At 38.7% G+C, this 20,616-nt stretch overlaps 1 non-coding gene and 1 pseudogene across 1 annotated transcript; both read left to right on the top strand.

Annotated features, from left to right (window-relative positions):
- Positions 1-4,224: 4,224 nt before the first annotated feature.
- LOC127109378 (uncharacterized) lies at positions 4,225-4,323 on the top strand (annotated as a pseudogene).
- An 11,788-nt stretch (positions 4,324-16,111) lies between these two features.
- On the top strand, positions 16,112-16,218 carry LOC127108980 (small nucleolar RNA R71). Its single transcript, XR_007796471.1, has one exon. It is a non-coding gene; the product is annotated as a small nucleolar RNA R71 (small nucleolar RNA).
- Positions 16,219-20,616: the final 4,398 nt, after the last annotated feature.

The following is a 20,616-nucleotide window of genomic DNA, read 5'->3' as shown; positions in this document are numbered from 1 at the left end:
CCAATATGCCTCTATAATTATGACATGAATGAACCCCTTCACTTGCAACCAAACCTTGCCTATTGCAGGCAGCCATGAAACCCTGATTTTTTTGATTAAATCCATATGCACACTCTGAGAGCTCTGAATCTTCCACTGATGAACTGAGGACCATAATAAGACATAAGGAACCCCTTGAGACCCTTGAGACTTGTATATTTGGAGAATGAAATTCAATTCTCAATCTTGCTCTGTATAGGCTCCTTCTTTTAAGGAGTGATCAATAAAACCCTGATTTCCCAAGTCACTGATGCAGTATGCAATGAGTATGACCTAGTATGGTGCTAATGCAATGTGAAATACAATCCCATGCTTCTAAGAAAAATGAAAAGGGTAAATTTAGAGGTATTACAACTAGTACTCTTGTAATCATAGGATCTAGCACGTCTATCTTCATCATAGATATGACACTTGTTAACTAGCACAGAGAACTGACGGATTTCCCGATACCCACTAAACTGCTTAATCTCTGGGAGAAGTCCATTCTCAACCTTGTTACACTTGGACATTCCAGCCTCCGCCCCATTACAATGAGGGCAGAACCTAGACAATTCCTCAAACTTTGCAGAATAATCTGCAACAGTCACATTTCATTGCTTAAGTTCAAGGAATTCCACCTCTTTATTGCTACGCAACATGGAAATATTTTTCCTAGAATGCTCCCTTAAAAACAACCCAAGTAATCATTGTACCATTAGCCTCAAACCTCTGTCTAGCATTATCCAACCAATACCCTACTTCTCCGGACAACATATAACCACCATAAAGAATCTTCTGAGCGTATACATATACCATCACTCATATGATTTTATTGATCTCCTATAACCAAACATGTGCGCCTTCTGGGTTATGCCTTCCTTTGAAGGTTGGTGGCTTGTTTCTCAGAAAGTTGTCCAGTTCACGGGATTCAGCACCTTCAACTTGTAGATTCTACTGAGCTTGCAACACTTAAGGCAAGGTTGTCAAGGCATCAGAAATAATATGATCATTTCTTCCATCCATTTCTCTATTACAGCAGCAAAAGAAATTAGAAGAAACATTGTATTGACAATGTTCACACACTTGTCGTACACCATAAAACAAATAAAATCACAAAAATATGGTTGGACGGACCGATCTGCTCTAATACTGCTATTTAACACCCTAATCCCTGACTCGACATTTAATCAAATAATTTAAAATAAAAATCCATAATTAGAGTGTCACTCATGCTTCACCATATCCTAAAACATCAACCACAAAAGTGATCCTAAGGTCACCAAAAAGACTATATTGTCACAAGATGCTCAAAAATACCACCGAAGGGCTCCCGAACTCCATAAAACTCTAGGAAATGCTCAAAAACTCGGAAAACACTAAAAATTCCTGAAAAGTTAAAAAACTTGAAATCATCCAAAATTGGGAATTATGCCAAAATCGACCACCCGTCGTCGCCAACTTTGTTTTTAACTGGCCGTCGGGTGGCTCGAGTTTTTTTTCAGCCGCTATTTTGCGGCGCGGCCCCCTCCCCTGAAAAAAGTGATTTTTCCAACTTTTCCTAAAAATCCAATTTTTCAAAAAAAAAGGTTTTCTAAATTCGAAGTTTCTGTCAAAAATGATTTTTCATAAAATAAGTTGAAATTTTGGTTCTTTGTAATTTTGCGAAAAATGCCAAATCAATTGATTAAAAAAATGTTTGGGATGAAAAATTATTGTGTAAGACCCCAATTTTGACCCCTAAGATCCCTTATACCATCTCATAACTTTGCATTGGCATTAGGATCACATCTTGGTATCCTCCTCACATATCATTCATTGGGTTTGCATTGGGAGAGATCACCAAACATTTGTGATTGTATCATACTTTATTTTTCCTTGTTTACTAACCAAAATACAAAAATATGTCTAGTGTAGCTTTGTTTAAATTCGTAGGTAGTGTATGTGTCCACTTATGCCTCATCAAGCTCACAACTAGGGTTTGAGACCCTTAGTGCAAGGGATCAAGCAAGCAAAGGTCCACATTGGTTCTAAGCATCATATATGGATCCCCATGCTCTTTATTCGTCATTTTGATCAAGAACTCATCAAGAGTTTGAAGCTTGTTTGTCAAGGAAGCCCTAATTCATCTAGGTATCTTGTGTGTCTTCCTTAGCAAGTTTCTTCAACAACTGGTCAAAGATACCAAGGGATACTTCATTGAACTTCATCATAAGCATATATGATCCTCCATGATCCCCAAAGAGCAAATGAACTTCAAGTTTGCAAGTTGGTTCAATGAGGTTGACTAGAAAAATCAAATGGTTAAATCTAGGGTTCCCTAGACCCTATCTTCTACAATTTTTGTCATATGAAAATGTAGGACCTCTTTTGGACTTAATAAAAACAAAAACCTTAAAAAATACATTGATGGACTGTTGAACCTCTGTCTGTGACTTTATTTGGATCCTTGGACTTAGAGTAGACAACATCCTTGAGCTATGGAAGGAAACTTGGCCAATTCCATTATTTGGGACCTATTTTGGCCAATGTCATTCATCTGATACAAGCTTGAGAAACTCCTTTGGTTTATCTGATGCACTCTTTCTCTGTGTCTAAGTTATTATTTTGATCTTATTGATACTATCTTATGCTCTCTCTCTGAGTATGTTTCAAGGGATGTTTCATATGATACATCTAAAGGACATTGAAGACTGCTTACTTGGATGTTTGGTTATCTTTATTTGATACCATTTGGTCTTCTTATTAATTGCTTGGATGATTATGGCTTTATTGCTTGCTTGACTATCGAAAGGAAATGGGTTTCTATCTGACATTATTATCTTGGGGATGCTTCCCATGGGTTAGATCTTTTCAACTCTAAACTTTTAAATCTTATCAAGGATAGTCCCTTCATCTCCTCCTCCTTCTTTAATTTCAAAATCTCTCCCTCATTTTCAAAACTTCTTTGCTTGTGTTTCAATGAGTAGAAACCTTGGCCTTATGCCATTGATCTTCAAAATATTTTCTTAAGCCAAACTTGTAAATAAACTTAATCATATTGACTTTATTTTCTAAAAGACAAAAAAGAACTAACAACCTCATCTAATACTTTTGGCCATTTTGTGCCTTTTCCTTTTAACTTTTTCAAAAGAGAGAATTTATATTTGAGTTATCTTTGGTTGAGATATAATTCTCCCATTCCATGATACATTGATTGTAAGACTTTCCATTTATTAGGGGTTAGTGGCATACTTGTTGATTAAATCCAAGTTGTGGCCCTCCCTCTTAAATGTTGTAAAGCCCTCATTATCGGTGGATGTTTGGTTGAGTATTCTGCCATTGATAACAAAAGATCTTTAAGCTTTTGTTAAAATCAATCCACCCATCTTTGAAATTTTTACCACGAACTACGAGGTTTTGATCCCTCCTTTTTATGTTGGTACGTAGGCATAAGACCGGTCTTATCAAACACAAAAATGTAAATAATTCTTTTATGTTGGTTTTGTGTTACCTGTGAGATCTAGGTTTCAAGCATCTTATTGTGAGTAATTATCTGATCAACCTTAGTCCCTAATTGCGTCATCAGTTTGTTTACGTGAATGTTCTGGTTTAGGAATTCTTTATTTTGCTAAGTCTGGCATGATATAAAGTTCTCCATGATCTTCTCAAGATTAGGCTTCTGGGGCACATCTTGCATAGGTTGATTTAGTTTTTGGGCTTGAAAACCTTGTGGTCTTTGAGGTGCAAAATTTTGGATAGGGTTCTGGTTTTTATAGGAAACATTTGAGTGATTCTTCCATCCAGGGTTGTAAGTGTTTGAAAATGGGTTACCTTGGGCGTAATTCACTTGGCCGATGTTCAGGTCGTTCAAAAGGTTACATTCCACCAATTTGTGTCCTTTAGATCCACAAAGTTCACACTCTGTGTGGACTACCGCTGTGGTGTTAGAGTTTGTAGAAATATGTTCTACCTTAAGGGCTAAAGCGTCCATTTTCGCTTGCATCATGTCCATAGAACTTATCTCATGTAACACCTTGGGTCTCCTTTTTCTCTACTGATGCTCATTCAGTTCCCCATTGGTAATGGTTTTGGGCCATATCCTCAATTAGGTCACAAGATTTAGGGTAAGGTTTGTTCATCAACGTGCCACCAGCGGCAGCGTAGATGCTCATCTTTGTGTTATAATGGAGTCCATTGTAGAAGGTATGAACGATCAGCCATTGTTCTAGGCCATGGTGTGGACAGACTCTTAACAGCTCCTTGTATCTCTCCCAAGCTTTAAAAAGTGATTCTCCTTGGTTTTGAGTAAATCTAGTTATTTAGTTTCGAAAACAGCAGTCTTACTAGGGGGAAAATATCTAGCAAGGAATACTCTTATAAGGTCTTCCCAGGTAGTTATTGAGTTAGCTGGAAGTGAATCTAACCATGAACGTGCTCTATCTCTGAGGAAGAAAGGAAATAATCTTAAATGAATCGCATCAGGTGAAGCACCGTTGGATTTAAAGGTATCGGCCAGTTGGATAAAGACTTTGAAATGTTGATTTGGGTTCTTAGTAGCGAGACTCGCGAATTGGTTTTGGTTCACTAATTGCAGTAAAGATGGTTTTAGTTCGAAATTGTTGGCAGGAATGAGGGGGTTTACTATACTAGAAATAGGTCCCTCGTCAGAGGGTTGGGCAAATTCCTTAAGAGGTCTTCGGTCGCGACTCTGGGCCATAGCTTTCTTAATTCGGATGAGTAAGAGGCGTGTACGAGTGTAACATTCGGGTTCAGCTAAAGGATCTACTAAATTTCCGATACTACGGGTTCTTCGCATTTACCGGCTAATAATGCCTTAGTCTAGACGGTGTAACAACAGGGTACGAAATTTGACGAAGTTGGTCCCCAGCAACGGCGCCAAAAACTTGATCGCTATATTCGCAAGTGTACGAATCGCGTCAGAGTAATATAAAAGATTATCGATCCCACAGAGACCAAATCGTCAATCTATCGATTACTATTGTTACGATGTTTATCTAAGGCGGTACAAATGAGATATTGATGTCGCAAAATAACACTAAATAAAGAAAATGATAAATACAGTGTAGATAAAGATAGGCTTGAATGTATTTCACGTCAGTTAAACGATGCTTCGATTGTCTAAATAGAACTACTTATGGGGCAATATTTTCTACGCTTGAAAAGAATCCATTTAACAGGAACTGTCGCTTTCGCGTATTCAGAACCGAGTTTCCCCTTAAATTAAGGCCTTTTATTGTCACTTATAAAAAGTGCGTAGAACGTTTAAGTAGTAACCCTATTTTTAAGAAATAAGACTCGTAAGCTTAGTTGAAAAGTGATTTTGATTCGGAAAGTTTACCCAAGGAGTTTCCTAATTTTAAATCTACCAACGCGTCCGAAAACTGTTTCAAAAATCGTTTTTCCTTAAAGTGATAAAAATTCCTAGTTAACTAAGCCAGGGTGCTTTCGCACTCCTTGAGTAGTTAAAATTAACCAAGTTTGTTTTAGAAAACTCGAATTAAAAATCAAAACAGCCCCTAAAGCATTTCTACATATGCAATATGTGAAACATCTCTTTAACCGCGATCCTTACATTCTAACCTTTGAAAGATTTAGCCAGACATGGTAATACAAACAAATACAACGATATTGAACATGATGAAAAAAAGTTTAGAATGTAAGGCGCGAAGAACAAGTAAAGCGTGTAAAAGAATTAAAATGAGCAATAAAGATAATGGCATGAAAATTAAATAAAGTAAAGACAATGGCAGGAAATTAAATAAAGTAAAGACAATGGCAGGAAACTAAATAAAGTAAAGCATGACAAGGAATTAAATAAAGTAAGGCATGGCAAGTAAAATAAAAAGGCGATTAAATTAGAACCTACTCCAAACGGAGGCTTTAAATCTGGTACAAAGAAGTAAATGAACCTTTGACTTTGAAAATAAAGATGACGGCAAAATCAAAGTGCTCCAACTCAATTACACTAAGGTGCGATAACGCCTCGATGTGACGGATTACCGCTTTTACAGATGATATTATAGTCTTAGTGTTATAAACTAAGTTGGATGATTTGGAAGTGAACTAGAATGACCTATTTATAGAGGAACTCAACAGCATGCAAAGACCAGGATGCCCTTCAACTGCTCTTTAGTGGGAATGTGGAATTCAAAGGTGGCGCCCGCCATGTGAGTAAATGGGGAAGTTCATGGGATCGTGGTAGTTTCCTCCTGGTTGAGGGCTGATGTGTCTTGGCTTCTCCTATAGCGGCCGCTATGCAGAACGCCGTGAGTACAATATTTGCCAAAAACCCTAATTTTTTGGTCTTTTTGCTTCGTTTCTTCTACAAAGGTCCTGAAAGAGATAAATACCTGAAAACAACACAAAAGAAAGCATAACACAAGCAAAATGATAATAAAGACCTAATAAACATGTGCAATCCGAGTCAAATACGCTGTGTGATTCAGTGTTATCAAATTCTCCCAGACTTAAACCTTTGCTTGTCCTCAAGCAAAACTCTTTATAGCTCATGCAAGAAAAACAATATCAACCAGAGTTAATTCAAGGCTAAAAAGGCTTATAAGTTCATTCAAGGAATGTATTGATAGGTACTAACGAATCAAACTAAGGATATTATAGTGACACTTTCTGCAAATGTGGTCATAGGCTTCGTTCCTATACAAATCAATCCATATCACCCCACCATACCAAGGCCTTCTTTTCATCTTCTTCAAGTCCTTTTTTTCATTCAGGTGCAATTACATTAAGCCTGTTATCCGTACATACTCATAGTAAGGTGATCGGTTAGTGATTATGATCTTAAGCATGGGGATTTGGTACATAAGTTGGTGTAGCCCCTTTATTTAACCCAATTGTAGTTGTGGGGGATTGGATCGTAATCCACCCTACCAAGTTCAGCACCAGATACCTCTGAACCAACCAACAATGGGCATATTATTATATATTTTTTTATTTTTCTGCATGTTTCGCAAACCTCTTTATTTTGCTGGGTTAAATGACCGTGTGAGAGTCACCTAGCCCGGAATTTCATACAACTAGAGAACAAAGCAGAATTTTTTATGATCATTCACTTATTTTCATCGGTCCCCTACGTAGAGCATGCTTAAGTCGGAGCTGACTGCTAGAATAAACTACTTAAGGACTTATTTGGAACAAAAATTAGGGCCACAGCATATGGGGTATCAGGATCGACTCTTATAATCATGAAGCCTACGGTGTCAAGACGATATCGATTTTTAGAAAAAGTTTTCCCAAATCTTTTACATCCTGTCATAAACCTGTCTTATAGCCTGAATATTCAAAATACACTATTTTCTTTGCTCACAAATTTTTTGATAAGGCTAAAGAAATGGGAGAAGTACGGATACACCACACAGATGACTCGTCAAACACATGTTATTTTATTGAAAGAAAAGCAAACAACTAAAACACACAAAACATACTGAAAATAAAGGAAAGCGATAAAAACCTCCTCCCATACTTAAACTGAACATTGTCCTCAATGTTTCGATATGAGATAGGGTAGGAGTAACCTAAAAGAGAGAGAACTATGGCTGATCACCGGCACCGTCACCGCCCTGGTCAGGATGCCTGGTCAGGATGCCTGGGTCGACGACTCCTGCTACGACGGCTAAGACCTTCCTGTAGCTGCCTAGAGCGACCTAAGAGAGACCCTTGGGTGGCCTCGATAAGTGTGAATTGCCGCTCAATAGCCTGTTGCTGGCGATGTTGCTCATTAGTGATCGCAAGCAAGGACTCCGTGATAGTCTGATGTGCGCGCTCAGTGCGCTGCTGGGAGGCTACCATAAAACTCATATTATCAATCAATTGTTAGTTTATGGTATTTAGAATGTCGTCACGCCTTTCTTCTCGAGCCAGGTGCTCGCGCCACATATCCTCAGTGATGTAAAAACCAGGAGTGATACCTGCAAAATGGTCAGAAGAAGGTGCAGTGTGTGCAGGTGATGCAATGTGTGTAGGAATATCATGAGCAGGGGACTGGTCGTGCCAGTCATACTCATCATCGGTCCCTTGCCCATCGTCCATAGGGACATTAGGTGGCAAAGGTCCGGTAAAATGTGGATCATCTAGATCATATGTCCAGTTCCTTGCATGTTGCACATCTGTACGCTGAGAGCAAGATAAAACAACACTCGGTATAGCTACATCATGGACCATGAGGTTATAACCTCCTGCTCGCCGCACCTTGCACAATTTTATATCCTTCAAAAATTTCAAGTTAATGGTGCGGTGAGGGAGCGGTTCTAAGGTAGCTAACTCAGCATTGAGATTTAGTGCTCTAGCAATAGAAGTATTAATCCACCAAAAGAAATGGTTCCTCCTTTTTTCAAAATGGCGGACATATGTGCAAGCATAAAAGGAACATGATTGATCCTTCGATTAGTAAGGCAAACCTATAAAAATAGCAACTCGCGAGCATTTACTTTATTAGAATTTTCCCGACCAAAAATAGTACATGCCAAAGGATGTCAAAAAATACGAATGGTCGGGTTATGAATAGTGGAGGATAAAATTCCTTCAAAAGATGTGGCAGCCACATTCGATAATCTATTCCAAAAGTTAAATGCTTCGAGTGCCCATTTTGTATCTAAGGGTGTCTCACAAATGGCACCCTCTCCGTAAGGCATTCCTAACAAACCTGCTAAGGCGTCGGTAGTGTACTCATATTCAACATTGAACATTCTAAAACATACGGTACCAACCGCGCTAGCAGTGCCAGGATGAACGGTGTAAATTAGGGAACTCAGAAATTCCCTGGTCAACCTATCATAGGTGGGTTCCTTATTAGCAAAAATCTCATGCAGTCCTAAATTATCTAGAATATGAAAAACACTATGATGTGTCCCTAAAGTATACAAACAATCCTCATCTATATACCTGGTGGCGAGAATTTCCCGTGTTTGCAACTTCTGTAAAATTTTGTTCTGACGCTCTCCAGGTTTCCCTCCGCGAAGGATGATATTGTTGAATTCTATTCCAGCCATTGATGGTAAGTGAAGAGAAAATGGGTTTTTATGGTAAGGAAGTGAAAATGGGATTGTGGTGGGTTTTTGGTGGAGGAAATTGATGAGTGAAGTTTGGGAATGATAATGGGTTGGAGTTAGAATGATGAAGTTGGGAATTTTTGTGGACTTCAATGAGGTGGAAGGAGGAAAAAATGGGTTTTGAGAGGTTGAAGAATGCAAAAATGGGGGATTTAGGGATTATGTCCCGTAAATGGTACAGACCCCATGGCGCCCGCCATGAATCCGGACTTGTTGTTTGGGTTGGGCTTGTTCCTTGCTCTTGGGCTACAACTTTTTCCTCATTTTGCATAGGGGGTGTACATAGGCTTCCATAACATGCTGCCTTTTTTATTTTGATTAAGCTTGATAAATGACAAAATAAAAAAAGTAAAGTAAAAAGGAAATAAAAACATAATAATAGTAACACACACACACATACACACACACACACACGCACACGCGCACACGCACACACGCGCACACGCACACACGCACACACGCGCACACACACACACACACGCACACCCACACACGCACACACACACACACACACACACACACACACACACACACACATATATATATATATATATATATATATATATATATATATATATATATATATATATACATATATATATATATATATATATGAATAGATAGTAATAAGTCACGGGTCGAGAGATACTAGGAAAGGAAAAGCAAGCATAAAGTCAAAAAGAAAAGAAAAACAAGCATAAATAATAAGTCTAATAATGGGAAATAAGTAAAGCAAACGGAATCTCTCGGTCGGTGATATCATCAATGTCCAAGGAATAATGGAGTCTCCTTAACTTCGGATCCTCGGAGCTCTGAAATCTGGTGTTTAAGGTCAACGATCTCATTGTTTAGTATATCGGCTTCAGTGGCATGTGTGGCATCTGACACTTCGACCTGCAAAGCAATGTCAGCGAGCTCCTGACGGAGCTAGGCTATCTCCATACGAAGCTTAACAAGCTTAGAATGCATGTTTGGACTCTAAAGATTTGGATTATTGGTGAGGATTTTGATCCTGGTAGGTGCTGGATTATGCTCTATTTCAGGTGGGATTCTCTGCTCATCTATTGTCTTGCCTTGGTCTTCTATGGCATACGCCCTGTTGGCCTGACTGTAAACACAAGTTACCTGAGGGTCTGGTAAAGTAAAGTAGTGGATAGTCTCACCCTCGATCAAGAGCCTGTATTGATCTGGGTGGAAAGAAGATCTCCTCATGAGGCCACGGTCCATACAGAAGTCAATATCCATCAAAGTATAACTGCAGTAAGATGTTAGGTGAAATAGCCTTCTATCAAGTCCTAGGGAGGAGGCTATATGGGTTACCGTGCTTCCAACATGTATAGGACTCACAGCGGAGCGAGCATTAAGATAGAGACTCTCGATCAGAAAATCCCCGCAAGCTTCTGGGTGTGATTGAGTGGTACAGTACATGAAGAAAATCTCTTCAGAACTTACGTGTGTATCAGTGTCACTCTTCCCCAAGAAGGTGTGGGCAATAATCATCTGAAAATATCTGAAAGCAGGATTATGGATCTTGTTAGAGATTTGGGTGGAAAGGTCAGGGCTACCTCCACATGTAATGTCACTCAAGAACTTCTCAACGTCTCTACTCATGAAATATCTCATGGGGAGCTCAGATGAGGCATCATAAGTAGTCTGAAATCCAAGTAAGTCCCCAAAACGCTTGTGGTTGAAGGTGTACTATATTCCAAACATCCTGAAATTAATGTAGCCACCATCACTAGCGTGACCAACATAGGGCTCGTAGTTCAGCAAACTCAAGAACTCCAAAGTGAGGTTCCTGTAAGTCACATGCATCGCTTCAGTATACTCATCCCATTGCAACTGACTGCACAAATGCCTGACACTAGGCTCAATGCCTAATGCTTCCATGCAGCTTGAATTAGGATATCTGGTGGGCAGCATTGGACGCTGGGAAAGCATGGCGTAGCCTTGCTCCTGTACTGGGTCACGAAAGATCACTGGCATAGTGTCGAAATTCTCCATCCTGAAAAGTTAGATTAAAAACAGAGGACACCTGAAATTGCAAATATTGCAACTGTTAGTCTAAACATATATATAAATATATATATATATATATATATATATATATATATATATATATATATATATATATATATACATATACATATATATATACATATATATATAAATATATATATATAACATATGAAAATATCAATCGAAATAGTAAAAGTGAAGTAAAGGAAAAAGAAATCATGGGTTGCCTCCCATGCAGCGCTTGTTTAATGTTGTTAGCTTGACGATTTGAATTTTATATATCAGAGGTAGGAACCGGAGGGTCGACCAGAGTATGGCCAGGGCATTCTGTGGGGATGTCACCTTCTTGATATTGCTTCAGTCTTTGTCCATTTACCACAAACGGATTACAGGAATTGTTCCGGATTTCAACTGCTCTAGATTTGAGGATTTTGGAAACCTTAATGGGGCCTGTCCATCTCGAACGCAACTTACCTAGAAAAATTCGTAATCTGGAATTGAAAAGGAGAACAGAGTCACCTATATTAAAGTCCTTTTCACAATCCGTTTGTCATGCCATGCTTTGGTTCTTTCTTTGTATATAATGGCATTCTCGTAAGCATTCTGGCGGAGTTCCTCCAATATGTGGATATCGAGGATTCGCTTCTCGCCAGATGCTAGGTAATCCAAATTCAGGGTCTTGATGGCCCAATATGCTTTGTGCTTAAGTTCAAAAGGTAAGTGGCATGACTTTCCATAGACTAACTGGTATGGTGTAGTTCCAATAGGGGTTTTGTAAGTAGTTCTGTAAGCCCACAATGCTTCTGTTAGCTTTTCATACAAATCTTTTCTGGATATTGAAACTGTTTTTTCAAAGATTTTCTTAATCTCTCTGTTTGATACTTCCACTTGACCATTAGTCTGGGGATGATATGGTGTTGCTACTCTGTGTTTTACTCCATACTTTCTTAAGAGTTTATCGAATATCCTGGATATAAAATGTGATCCACCATCACTTATGACAAGTCGTGGTACTCCAAATATGGGGAAAATATTGTTTTTAAACAACTTGGTGACTACTCTTGGGTCGTTAGTGGGTGAGGCTATAGCTTCTATCCATTTGGACACATAGTCGACGACTACCAAAATATACTTTTTTCCCATCGAAGATGGAAAATGTCCCATGAAATCAATACCCCAAACATCAAATAATTCCACTTCTTTGATGTTCTTTAAAGGTATTTCGTCGCGTCTTGAGATGTTTCCAGCGCGCTGGCACCGATCACATTGGACAATATAAGTATGGACATCACGCCATAGTGTTGGCCAATAAAGACCAGCTTGAAGGATCTTAGCGTATGTCTTGTATATGCTTGAATGTCCACCATAGGGTGAAGAGTGACAATGCTCTATGATATTTCTAACTTCTTCTTCCGGGACGCAACGTCTAAAGATGTTATATGTTCCTCTTTTAAAAAGGAGTGGTTCGTCCCAATAGAAATGTCTTACATCTTTAAAGAACTTCTTCTTTTGTTGATAATTGAGGTCAGGTGGTATGATATCAACGGCTAGATAATTCACAAAATCAGTGTACCATGGTACTTTGCTAATCTCTGAAATTGTTCCAAAGTTGTCTCTATCAGGTTCAAGGGGAACGGTATCTAACTTAGCTATCAATTTGTCATAGGTGAAATCATCATTTATAGGTAAATGGTCTGGCTTCAAATGCTCTAGTCTAGAAAGATGGTCAGCAACTATGTTTTTTGTTCCCTTTTTGTCTCAGATATCTAAGTCGAACTCTTGTAGCAAAAGGATCCATCTGAGTAACCTAGGTTTCACATCCTTTTTTCTTATAAGGTAACGGATAGCCGCATGGTCTGTATAGACTATAATCTTAGATCCAACAAGATAAGACCTAAATTTATCAATTGCAAAAACTATAGCTAGGAGTTCCTTCTCTGTTGTCGTATAATTGAGTTTAGCGGCATCTAGGGTTCTACTAGCGTAATATATCACATGTAATTTCTTTTTTTTTCTTTGTACTAAAACAGCTCCTACAGCGAAATCGCTAGCATCACACATTATTTCAAAAGGTTGAGTCCAATCCGGAGTTTGTAAAATGGGTGCTGAAACTAGCGCTTGTTTTAAATGATTAAAGGCTTCAATGCATTTTTAATTGAAAATGAATTGAACGTCTTTCATCAGAAGGCCGGTCAGGGGTTTTATTATTTTAGAGAAATCTTTGATAAAGCGTCGGTAAAAACCGGCGTGTCCAAGAAAACTTCAGACTTCTTTAATAGTCTTAGGAGGGTTAAGGTTTTCTATCACTTCTATCTTTGCTTTGTCGACCTCAATGCCTCTTTCAGTTATTATATGTCATAACACTATGCCTTCTTTAACCATAAAGTGGCATTTCTCCCAGTTTAATACAAGGTTAACTTCTACGCATCTTTCTAGGATTTTCTCAAGATTAATGAGGAAATTCTCAAAGTCAAACCCACATACCGAGAAATCATCCATGAACACTTCCATAATTCCGTCGAGATAATCTGCGAAGATTGACATCATACAACGTTGGAAAGTAGCTGGTGCATTGCAGAGTCCAAACGGCATTCGTCTGTAAGCAAATGTTCCATAAGGACAGGTGAAGGTTGTTTTCTCTTGATCCTCGGGGTGTATGGGTATTTGGAAAAATCCAGAATATCCATCCAGATAACAAAAGTAAGAGTGTATGGCAAGACGCTCAAGCATTTGATCTATGAATGGAAGTGGGAAATGGTATTTCCTAGTTGCCTTATTGAGTTTCCTATAGTCTGTGCACATACGCCATCCGCCTTCTATACGTTTAGGCACATGCTCTCCCTTCCCGTTCTGCACAACTGTGATGCCTCCTTTTTTGGGTACCACATGTACAGAACTTACCCATTTACTATCGGAGATCTGATAGATTATACCAGCTTCTAGCAGTTTAAGGACTTCCTTCTTTACCACCTCACTCATTACAAGGTTGATTCTTCTCTGATGTTCTTTGGAAGGTTTTGAATCATCCTTTAGTGAGATCCTGTGCATACACACGGATGGGCTTATACCTTTTAAATCATAGATGTTGTATCCTAAGGCAGAGGGGTATTTTCGTAAAACATTCAAGAGTTGGTTTTCCTCGTCTTGGTCTAAGGTGGCACTAACTATTCTTGGGAAATTCCTTAAGTTCTTCAGCTGGTTGTTGAAAGTTTGGTGAAAGGTCTGGAGTAAGGGCCAAACATTTGTTAGTGTGAGGTTTTGTTTCCTTCAGCTCGTAATCCTTTTCATTCGGGTTAGAAAATGGTTCGATCATAGGTTCTTCTTGATCAAATTCCCTTATGCATTCATCTATGATATCAATTGCGTAACATGCGTCTCTTATGATTGGTGCCATCAGTAACTTTGAAAGAATAAACTCTATCTTTTCATCTCCTACTTCGAAAGTTAAGTTTCCTCTTTTAACATCTATTATAGCTTCAGCTGTTGATAAAAATGGTCTACCTAAAAGGATAGGGATATCGTCGTTTTCCTTGATATCCATGACCACAAAGCCTGTCGGGATATAAAGTTGACCAATCCTAACGGGGATGTCTTCTAATATGCCTACAGGATACTTAACAGATCTATCGGGTAATTGGAGGGACATCTTACTTGGTTGTAATTCTCCTAAGTTTAACCTTTTATACACAGCTAAGGGCATTAAACTCACACTAGCGCCTAAGTCTAGGAAAGCTTTGTCGATCTCATGACTCCCTAGAATGCAAGGTATAGAAAAACTCCCAGGGTCTTTCTCCTTCTTAGCAAGTTTATTCTCGGAAAAAAAGTTGCATTCCAAGGGTTTGGGATCGTCAAGCCTACGCTTGTTGGTTAAGATGCCTTTGAGAAATTTGGCGTAAGATGGAATATGGGTGATGGCTTCGGTGTAAGGAATCTCTACATGAAGCTTCTCTATTACTTTTATAAACTTTTGGTATTGGTTATCGATATTGGTTTTTCTTAAGTCTTTGAGGATATGGGATTGGTGGTTTGTACGGGGGTGGTGGTTGGTAAGTTTTATCCTTGGCTTCTCCTTCTTGGTCGGTTTGTTTTTCGGGTTCCACTGGTTCCCCTCCTTCGTTGGTAGGTATGTTTTCTTTAGAAGCTTTGGACTCTCCCATTGTTGGGTTATAAGGCCCATCATAAGCGGTCCCACTTCGTAATGTGATAGCGTTGGCTTGCCATCGATGGTTGAGTTGAGGTTGTTTAGGGAATTATCCTCCATGTGTAGTTTGCGGGGCTCGATTTTGTGCTACCTGTGAGATATGGGTTTCAAGCATCTTATTGTGAGTAATCATCTGATCTACCTTAGTCCCTAATTGCATTATCAGTTCTTTTACGTGAATGTTCTTGTTTAGGAATTCTTTATTTTGCTGAGTCTGGCCTGATATAAAGTTCTCCATGATCTTCTCAAGTTAGGCTTCTGGGGCACAGCTTGCATAGGTTGATTTGGTTTTTGGGCTTGAAAACCTTGTGGTCTTTGAGGTGCAAAATTTTGGATAGCGTTCGGGTTTTTATAGGAAAAATTTGGGTGATTCTTCCATCCAGGGTCGTAAGTGTTTAAAAATGGGTTACCTTGGGCGTAATTCATTTGGTCGGTGTTCAGGTCGTTCAAAAGGTTACATTCCGCCGATTTGTGTCCTTTAGATCCACAAAGTTCACACTCTGTATGGATTGCCGCTGCGGTGTTAGAGCTTGTAGAAATATGTTCGACCTTAAGGGCTAAAGCGTCCATTTTCGCTTGCATCATGTCCATAGAACTTATCTCATGTGTTCCACCTTGGGTCTCCTTTTTCTCTACTGATGCTCGTTCAGTTCCCCATTGGTAATGGTTTTGGGCCATATCCTCAATTAGGTCACAAGCTTCAGGGTAAGCTTTGTTCATCAACGTGCCGCCAGCGGCAGCGTCGATGCTCATCTTTGTGTTATAATGGAGTCCATTGTAGAAGGTATGAACGATCAGCCATTGTTCTAGGCCATGGTGTGGACAGACTCTTAACAGCTCCTTGTATCTCTCCCAAGCTTCAAAAAGTGATTCTCCTTGGTTTTGAGTAAATTTAGTTATTTGGACTCGAAGAACAACAGTCTTACTAGGGGGAAAATATCTAGCAAGGAATACTCTCATAAGGTCTTCCCAGCTAGTTATTGAGTTAGCTGGAAGTGAATCTAACCACGAACGTGCTCTATCTCTGAGGGAGAAAGGAAATTGTCTTAAAACGAATCGCATCAGGTGAAGCACCGTTGGATTTAAAGGTGTCGGCCAGTTGGATAAAGACTTTTAAATGTTGATTTGGGTTCTCAGTAGCGAGACCCGCGAATTGGTTTTGTTGCACTAATTGCAGTGAAGATGGTTTTAGTTCGAAATTATTGGCAGGAATGAGGGGGTTTACTATACTAGAACTAGAACTAGGTACCTCGTCAGAGGGTTGGGCAAATTCCTTAATAGGTCTCCGGTTGCGATTCTCGATCATAGCTTTCTTAATTCAGATGAGTAAGAGGCGTGTACGAGTGTAACGTTCAGGTTCCGCTAAAGGATCTACTAAATTTTCTGTACTACGGGTTCTTTGCATTTACCGGCTAATAATGCCTTAGTCTAGACGGTGTAACAAAAGGGTACAAAATTTGACGAAGTTGGTCCCCGGCAGCGGCGCCAAAAACTTGATCGCTATATTCGCAAGTGCACGAATCGCGTCAGAGTAATATAAAAGATTATTGATCCCACAGAGACCAAATTGTCAATCTATCAATTACTATTGTTATAATGTTTATCTAAGGCGGTACAAATGAGATATTGATGTCACAAAATAACAGTAAATAAAGAAAATGATAAATACACTGCAGATAAAGATAGGCTTGAATGTATTTCACGTCAGTTAAACGATGCTTCAATTGTCTAAATAGAACTACTTATGGGGAAATATTTTCTACTCTTGAAAAGAATCCATTTAACAGGAATTGTCGCTTTCGCGTATTCAGAACCAAGTTTCCCCTTAAATTAAGGCCTTTTATTGTCACTTATAAAAGGTGCGTAGAACTTTTAAGTAGTAAACCTATTTTTAAGAAATAAGACTCGTAAGCTTAGTTGAAAAGTGATTTTGATTCGGAAAGTTTACCCAAGGAGTTTCCTAATTTTAAATCTATCATCGCGTCTGAAAACTGTTTCAAAAATCGTTTTTCCTTAAAGTGATAAAAAATTCTAGTTAACTAAGCCAGGGTGCTTTTGCACTCCTTGAGTAGTTAAAATTAACCAAGTTTGTTTTAGAAAACTCGAATTAAAAATCAAAACAGCCCCTAAAGCATTTCTACAGATGCAGTATGTGAAACATCTCTTTAACCACGATCCTTACATTCTAACCTTTGAAAGATTTAGCCAGACATGGTAATACAAACAAATACAACGATATTGAACATGATGAAAAAAAGTTTAGAATGTAAGGCGCGAAGAACAAGTAAAGCGTGTAAAACAATTAAAACGAGCAATAAAGATAATGGCGAGAAAATTAAATAAAGTAAAGACAGTGGTTGGAAATTAAATAAAGTAAAGACAATGGCAGGAAATCAAATAAAGTAAAGCATGACAAGGAATTAAATAAAGTAAGGCATGACAAGTAAAATAAAAAGGCGATTAAATAAGAACCTGCTCCAAACGGAGGATTTAAATCTGGTACAAGGAAGTAAATGAACCTTTGACTTTGAAAATAGAGATGACGGCAAAATCAAAGTGCTCCAACTCAATTACACTAAGGTGCGATAACCCCTCAATGTGACGGATTACCGCTTTTAGAGATGATATTATAGTCTTAGTGTTATAACCTAAGTTGTATGATTTGGAAGTGAACTAGAATGACCTATTTATAGAGGAACTCAACAGCATGCAAAGATCAGGATGCCCTTCAACTGCTCTTTAGTGGGAATGTGGAATTCAAAGGTGGCGCCCGCCACCCCTCCATGGCGCCCTCCATGTGAGTAAATGGGGAAGTTCATGGGATCGTGGCAGTTTCCTCTTGGTTGAGGGCTGATGTGTCATGGCTTCTCATATAGCGGCCGCTATGCAGAACGCCACGAGTACAATATTTGCCGAAAACCCTAATTTTTTGGTCTTTTTGCTTCGTTTCTTCTACAAAGGTCCTGAAAGAGCTAAATACCTGAAAACAACACAAAAGAAAGCATAACACAAGAAAAATGATAATAAAGACCTAATAAACATGGGCAATCTGAGTCAAATACACGGTGTGATTCAGTGTTATCAGTGATCCCTTGTGTGTGATTGTTGCATTCATGCACATCATAGCATTCATCACAGAAAATAAATTCTCAAGGAACTAAGGTCGTGTTTGCAAATATTTTCAGACCATGGATTATGGACGAAGGAACACTAAAAAGTATAGTTTTAGATGTCCGGATTTAAAAGAGTTAAGGAAGCTAGCATCTTTTGTAGTTGATCCCTTGGATTTCAAAGGACGTCGTGGAAAGCTTTTGTTAGTGCTATCTACTGATGTTGTTAAAGGACATGGATGCACTCATCGAGATTCTTGAAGAGAGTGCAGTGAAGAGAGAGAGATAGAGAGAGAGAGAGAGAGAGAGAGAGAGAGAGAGAGAGCCAGAGGATTTATTTTCCTCTAGTATTCCTCAACCTTCTGGTGCTTGGAAGAAGATTTTTGATCAGCTCGTCATCGAGAAAGGCATATGAAGACCGCTTATGATTTAGAGATCAGATGCATTATAAGGAAGTACACGCCCTTGGCCAGTTCATACGATGTGATTGCTAGGGATCCTTAGAATGATATTTTCCTTTTCTATTGTATTTGTACTTTAATTTCTGAAATTGTACTCAGTGTAATCCTTCCAAAAATTTATGAATGAAAATGTGATTTTTATGGTCAAATCAAGTTGTTATTATTGATTACTATTATTGAAATATTTGTAAATAAGGCTTTGTATGTTCCTTGAAAATAATAAAATAAAAACATTACATTCATGCATCATTTGCATCGTAGGTTTCTTGCATTCCAGCCCTTTGGTCAGTTGTCTTATTGCTCTTAATCTTTGTATATGACAAGCTGACTCATCAATACGATACTTGATGACACTGAATTTCACCATATTTTCGACTCCGATTTCGCATGCATTTTCGTGGTTTTATTGTTATTTTGTTATGTTATTACTATGTTTCTCTTTGTTTTACGGTTTTCAGTCTAATCAGAGCCCCGATCGAGAAAAGGAGTGAAAATGAGCTAAAAAGACTAAAATTCAGCATTTTGCACTTGTGGCTCCCACTGTGGCTGGCGCCATGGGCCCAGCCATGACGTGTCACAGATCAACTTCCCTCAACTGCCACGTCTCCCACTACCTCCACTTGGGCGCCACAATTTGCCCTTATGGCGGGCGCCATGGTGTTGTGGCGGGCGCCACAAGAAGAAAACTTTTCCCTCCCAATTTCAAACTGAAGGGTATCCTTGTCTTTTCCATTATTTTACTTGCCTATAAATAGAGACTCGATTTCATTTGTTTAATCATCCAAACTTAGAGCAAACTTAGTTGCAAATTAGGCATATATTCAGCATTGTAAAAGTGGTCATCGCTTCACATTGGGGTGTTGCCACAATTGTGTGATCGAGTCTGTAATCGAGTTTGGAGCATTTTGGAAGGAAGTTAATCCTGCCGCCATTTTCATTTCCGTTTCGCATTTTACTCAACCCTCCGATTGGAGCGGGTTTTTATTGCTTTACCTTTATCTACTTTACTTTCCCGCACTGTCTTTACTTTATTTATTTCTCGCACTCGCACTACTTTCATTTACTCTCCCGCACTGTCTTTACTTTATTTATTTCTTGCACTCGCACTACTTTCATTTCTTTCTCGCACTCGCACTACTTTCATTTATTTCTCGCACTCGCACTACTTTCATTTATTTCTCACACTCGCACTACTTTCATTTATTTCTCGCACTCGCACTACTTTATTTATTTTCCGCACTCGCACTACTTTCATTTATTTCTCACACTCGCACTACTTTCATTTATTTCTCGCACTCGCACTACTTTTATTTACTTTCCGCACTCGCACTACTTTTATTTACTTTCCGCCCTCGCACTACTTTTATTTACTTTCCGCACTCGCACTACTTTCATTTAAATTAAAATGCACATTTACTTTACCATGTCTAGCTAAACCTATAAAGGTTAGACTGTAAGGACCGTAGTTGAACCGATAATCCGTACAATTGTTCGTAGAAACACTTAAGGGCTATTTTGACTTTCAACTTGAGTTTTCCCACACTTAATTTCCGTTGGGTAAGATCGAAAGCCGTCCAACGTCCTTTTAAACTTAGTTGTTTTTAACTACTTCAAATACAGCGAAAGCGCTTTGTTTAGTTCATTAGGAGTTTTTAACTTAAAAAGAAAAGTGATTTTAAAACTATTTTCGGACGCGTTTATAAGTTTAGAGTCTGGTTCGTGAGAACCTCTTTTGGTTAAGA

Source organism: Lathyrus oleraceus, chromosome 7 (genome assembly GCF_024323335.1).
Source record: "Lathyrus oleraceus cultivar Zhongwan6 chromosome 7, CAAS_Psat_ZW6_1.0, whole genome shotgun sequence".
Taxonomy (NCBI): Eukaryota; Viridiplantae; Streptophyta; class Magnoliopsida; order Fabales; family Fabaceae; genus Lathyrus; species Lathyrus oleraceus.
Note: the sequence above shows the minus strand (reverse complement) of the source record. Positions and strands in the feature narration are given on the sequence as shown.